We start from the raw sequence: 6,000 nt of genomic DNA on the forward strand, positions 1-6,000 counted from the left end.
CAAACTCCTTGGACTAACCCTTATCTAGTTTTTATGACTCCCCCATAAACCTCCTCTAGACATCCAACTTACTACTCCACTACAGACACATCTATCCTGTCAATTCTTCACAAACCTACTACTTTCTGTCTAAAAAGTATAAACACAGCTTCATGTTTTAGTCATTTCTTGAAGCTTCAGCCACGTGCAAAAATTTCTCGTGAAGTTAATAAAGCTTGGATATTTCTCTCTTGTTTAATCAATGCTGGATTAACTTGCTTGCTCCATCCGGCCAGTCTGAAGCTGGCAGAAGTGCTGACTCAAGCAACCGGGGAGCTACTACTCCTGTGGAGGCCTGGAGGCCAGAGGTGCAGCGCAGCTTCCCGTGCAGGGCAGCACACTTGCACACATTCTTTCTCTCAAAAGTAATTTCTTCAGCTCACATTCTCCCACAGCCTCTCAAATAAAGTACATGTTTTTAAAATTTTAAATAAAACTGCTAAACCATAGGAATCGGGGGGGGGGGGATGGTATTGAGAGAGGACAACCTATTCCTGCAACACCTGGGGCTGAGCCCAGCTGAAAAGGAGCCACGTGAGCAGCAGGGACTCTCCAACTTGAGCTTTCCACCCACCGCCTCCCAAGACGTACCTTAGCATGGAGCTGGCAGCCTGAGTGGAGGCAGGATTCAATCCCAGAGACACAGATAAGGAACAAGCACCCTGACCACTGTATTAACCACTAGGCAAACAGCTGCCCCAAGAAAATCAGTCTTTAAATTAAATCTTATTACCTCCTTGCAATCAGTAAACTATCTAATATGACATACATGTCTCTATATACATGAATAAATTATGGATCTTGAAAAAGTTGAGAGTATGTAATAAAAAAAAAAAGATGTATGGGGCTAGTGCTGTGGCATAGCAAGCTAATCTTCCACTTGTGGAGCCAGCATCCACTATCCCTGCCGATTCGAAACCCAGCTGTTCCACTTCCTATCCAGCTCCCTGCTTATGGCCTGGGAAGCAGTGGAAGATGGTCCAAGTCCTTGGAACCCTTAACCCATGTGGAAGACCTAGAAGAAACTCATGGCTTTAAAGAAACTCAGCTCTGTCTGCTACAGCCATCTAAGGAATAAAACAGTGGATGGAAGAACTCTCATCTCTCCTATTCTCTAACTCTGCCTTGAAGATAATATTTTAAATGCATAAATTAAAAACATTTTTTAAACATTTATCTATTTTTATTTGAAAGTCATATACAAAAAGGAGCAGAGAGAGAAAGATCCATCTGATGATTCACTCCCCAAGGGGGAACCTCTGGCTCCTGGCTTCGGATTGTCTCAGCCCCAGCCCTTGTGGCTGCTTGGGGAGTGAACCATCGGATGGAAAATCTTCCTCTCTGTCTCTCCTCCTCTTCGTATAGCAGCCTTTCCAATAAAACCAAATCTTTAAAAAAAAAAAAAAAACCTCAGGTTTACATTGTGGTCCAGCAGAGCCGCTGCCTGTGACACAAGCAACCCAAATGAGCACTGAGTCCAGTACTGGGGCTCCAGCTCCAATCCAGCTCCCTGCTACTGCACCTACAGGAGCAACAGAAGATGTCCCAAGGGGGCCTCTGCACCCACATGGCAGACCTACAAGGAGTTCCAAGCTCCTGGCTTAAGCCTAGCTCAGCCACAACCTTTGTGGATATTTGGGGAATGAACCAGTGGGTGGAAAATTTCTTGGTCTCTATCACTATGCTTTTCAAATAAATGAATCTTAAAGTGTGTGTGTGTGTCTATTCACAAGAGCGAGATCCAGACCTATGAATTCAGGAAAATTGGACTTGGTGCTGTGGCACAGCAGGCTAGGCTAGGACCTGTGTTGGCATCCCACATGGATGCCATTCAAGTCCTGGCTCCTCCATTTCCCATCACTCCTCAGGGAAAACAGCGGGGACTGGCTCAAGCACTTGAACCCCTGTACCCATGTGGGAGACTGAGGAGCAGCTCTGGGTTCCTGGCTCTGACCTGGCCCAGGCCTGAACACTGTGGGCACCTGGGGAGTAAAATTGATGGAAGCTATTTATCTCCTTCTCAGCTCTCTAACTCTACCTTTCTAATAAATCTTAAAAAAAAAAAAAATTAAAAAAAAAAAAAACAGCCAGCCTGGCACGGTGGCCATGTGGCTAAGTTCTATATCCCTTACACCTACCGGGATCCGACATGAATGCAGGTTCTTGTCCCAGCTGCACCACTTCCCATCCAGCTCCCTGCTTGTGGCCTGAAAAAGCAGTCGAGGATGGCCCAAAGCCTTGGGACCCTGCACTTGCATAGGAAACGTGGAAGAATCTCATAGCAGTGGATCATCTCAGCTCCGGCTGCAGCAGCCACCTGGGGAGAGGACTGAAGATGTTCGTGTTCCTCCTCTGAAAACGTGCCTTTCCATTCAAAAACAATTAAACAGCAAGTTATAAAGTCTGATTTAGGAAACACTCAGCTCTGTCATTTTCAGCTATAAAAACACATTTATAATCGCTTCCTTTTCAATGCAGTGAAACTTTCTGCTAACACCCTCAGTAAGTCTTGGTGCTCTCAGTAAGTCTGGATAAAGAACATTACTGTCCTCTGAATGAGATAAAGTGGCTACAATGATCACACCACGGCCTGTCAACCAGTGAAACTGCTGTAAAACGCTGATCTGCTATCGCTATCGCTCACCATCTGCCTTCTGCTGTTCACATTTATTACACACCCACACTGACTGCGATGCCCTACACACCTAACAGAGCAGGCCTACTCACTGCGCATATACCCCATCACCGCCCAACAGTCATTAAAACCGCTACAAGTGAAATAAGCCTCACGGTTTTGTCTTGGTAACTAAGTGCTCTATACTCGTAAATTTCCACTGGATTGATTCTAAAAATGTATCTGCTCCAAACATGGTAGGAAGAAGGAAAAATGGACAGCCCACAACTTGACAGCCATGCTTCGGTAAGTAAGATGCTGAAAACGCAAGGTATTACCTCTTAATGATAAAATTCCTCAAATTTTGGACAGCATGCATTTTAAATTGCCTCTTGGTTATTCCCCATGAAAATTATTCTTCAAATTGAATTAAAATAATACTGATCAGTTACTAATCAGAGAACTTTCTCTTCAAAAGAAAACTTAACCACAAAACAAAGCCATGAGACTACTTTCCATGATCACATGACAGGAAAATGAACAACAGCTGATTCACTACTTGGAATTTTCTACTTGCCAGACTCATTTAAAAAAAAAAAAAAAAAGGCAGATAAACTGAGTAAACGAGTGTATCCTCTTCCTAGGACCATGGGACACCTTCACACACCTGCTCAGCTCACAGCCCTCCGCACTGACAGTGCCCACCCAGGAAACACAACATTTCCAGGGACCAAGATCATGCAAGCTACTCAAAGTATTATAATCATAAACACGCACTGTACAGAATGCCTAACGATTTGCAGCAGGACATTGTGACCCTAGAGGGCACAATGTGACCCAGCGAGCACAGGATTACAGTTGATTGGATAATATTTCCATGAGAACCAAAAGGCCACCTTTTGTATACCTGATTGGATATCATTTGTATAAGAACAGTTGAACCGACAGAATGTGTGTGAGAACACTTGGTGGGATATACAAGACAAAAGGAGTTCCAAACAAAAACATAGAAACTGTTACTGGGTTTTGTAGATGAGCTCAATACTTCCTCCCTAACCCTAAATGACCCTCAGTGTATAAAGTCTGATGCCACTAATAAGCTTCGGCTTTTGACCATCACCCAGGGTCCACGTGTGTTATTATCGGCTCCGTGCACCAAGTCCATCACTGCGGGACAGCGGCAAACGATCTTCTCTGAAACTTCACTAACGAACTGCTGATAAACGCCCATGCGTGTGCCATTACAACCTGTCCTTTTTCTAGGAACTGCAAAGACCTCAGAGCCCTACTTCAAGAACTCCCAGGATATCTCAGTTTTACAAATTTCACCATCACCATCCTATCCTCCCCCCGCTTTTGGTATTAATTAAGCTGGTTCCCTCCACTTTTCTCTGTGCACACCTGGCAGGCATAAAGCTAAGCTTCCACAAAGTTGTGAATTTGCCCCCAAAACACTCCAACTTTGAAGTGTTATGATCAAATATATGACTACATCTTCAAGTAAAATAAAGCCACAAAAAAATCTATTAAACTGTGAAAGGAACATTCCTTAGACCAATAACACTCACTGGTGTTGAACAGAGAAAAGTCAAGCAGTTACCTGAGGCTCAGGCAGCTCCCAGAACAAGAGCAGCTGAGAATACTACCCAGCTCCATCAGACACAATCCTGAGAACTGCCTACAGCCCAGTCATTTGTCCACCTGACAAGCTGCTGACAGCTGGACCTGGTAACAAGCCACATGGCCTTCTGAAACCAATTCATTGGAAGTCAATTACATGCTGTTGGCCTGCTGGGCCTTGTGCAGGAGCCCAGCCTGAATCCAGGGCCTCCTTGATGCACAAGGAGACACCTAGCAAGCTTCCCACAAAGGACCCTCCCAAAACCCTGCTGGTGGCTGCAACAGCTCCAGGTGAGCCCAACACTTAGCCACACTGAACCCAAATTCTGAACAACAATTGCTCAATAATGTGCAACTGTGAGTGGACTAGGGAGCAATTAAAAGTTGAACTTTTAAAGAATGTTGCTAAACTTCCTCCTGCTTTTTCCCCATTAAAGACTGTAGAGTCCACCAAGCAGTGCAGAATTAGGAACCATACTATTGCGATTTTAAAAACGGGGTGAGGGCAATGGCAGGAGGGGAAAGGAAAAAGGAAGGAATGAAGGGAGAGAAAGGAACCCATACAGCTACAAAATTGCATCACAGAAAAACACTTTAATCAGTGGATAAAAGGAAACATGGGTTTTGTAATCAGTTTGCTAATATGATAGATGCAATCCTGGTTGGGGGATTCCGAAGTTACATCATTATCAGCACAAAAACAGATCTCAAGGCAAAGTACTTTCCACCATGTTCAATCAACACAAGATATTCCAAATCCGGTCATCACAATGCATCTTCTAGTCAGCATTTCAGAACAAAATTCCTAAATGTTTCAGGGAAAACACCACAGATCCTAAGCTAGTTTCCTACTATTTAGTAGAGCTTGCTTCCTACACCTGGACAGTAGCATGCAGCCCCGGGTTCGACCTTGCAGCTCTCCGCAGGTGAATACGAACTGAGATCAGCACAGCCGCTCTGCAGCGACTCACTCCTGCGGCTGCAGCGCAGCTGGCCCATGCACACTTTGAGTCCCCTTGCCGTTCCCTCACGCTCGTGGAGCCAACCGCACGGGACAGAGTGAAAACAAGCGGTCACATGGGCAACCCGTGACTCCCACTGCGCGGCAGTCCTCGCTCGTCACAGAGGAGCTGAAAAGTTACCACGGACGCCCGAGAGTCCCGGGAGCCGCGGCTGAGGACGAGGCAGGTGCCCACAGACCCGAGCCCCAGGGCCGTGCCCGCACACACCGCCCCGCTCGGCCACCTCCCGCACCTTCCTCCCGCCCAGAAGCCCCCAGCCCCGCGCGCCGTCCCGGAGCCACGACCCTGCCGGACCACCGTCCCCACAGCCGCTTCGAGAAGCCCACGTCCCTCCACCGCGGCCGCTCCCGGGGCTCCCCGAGCACCAGCCCGGGACCCCGGCGACACGGCGACACGCCAGAAACTCACCGACGCCGCCCCTCGCTCCGGCCCGCCCGCTCGCTCCGGCTGCCACGCCCCGAACACCCGCGCGCCCCGCGCCACCACCCGCTCTGCCGCGGCCGCCCGGGGCCACAAGGAGGAGGCCCGCCCCGCCAGTGGCGCCGCCCTCCCGGCTGGATCCCCCGCCGCACGCTGCCGGGAGCACGTGCGCGCGCACGCCCAGGCGGTTGGCCCGTCCGACACGTGACTGCGCGCGGCCACACCCCCGCCGGCACGCCCCGCCCTCGCGCCGCTCCTATTGGCCCCAGCCAGCCACGCCCCGTT

The 6,000-nt window shown here is 48.4% G+C and overlaps 1 protein-coding gene across 2 annotated transcripts in view; it reads right to left on the reverse strand.

The window, feature by feature from the left end:
• Positions 1 to 5,741, reverse strand: part of OSBPL1A (oxysterol binding protein like 1A) — a 203,237-nt gene extending 197,496 nt beyond the window's left edge. Inside the window, exon 1 of one of the 2 annotated variants that reach the window (XM_040984809.1) lies at positions 5,704 to 5,741. The gene's annotated coding sequence lies outside the window, so the exon portion shown is untranslated. Of the gene's footprint in view, positions 1 to 4,253; positions 4,277 to 5,703 lie in introns of those variants that run through there. The other variant, XM_040984810.1, reaches the window with a different exon arrangement.
• Positions 5,742 to 6,000: the final 259 nt, after the last annotated feature.

The sequence above is a fragment of the Ochotona curzoniae genome, unplaced genomic scaffold, assembly GCF_017591425.1.
Source record: "Ochotona curzoniae isolate NIBS_2020 unplaced genomic scaffold, NIBS_Ocur_1.0 contig_43, whole genome shotgun sequence".
NCBI classification, from domain to species: Eukaryota; Metazoa; Chordata; class Mammalia; order Lagomorpha; family Ochotonidae; genus Ochotona; species Ochotona curzoniae.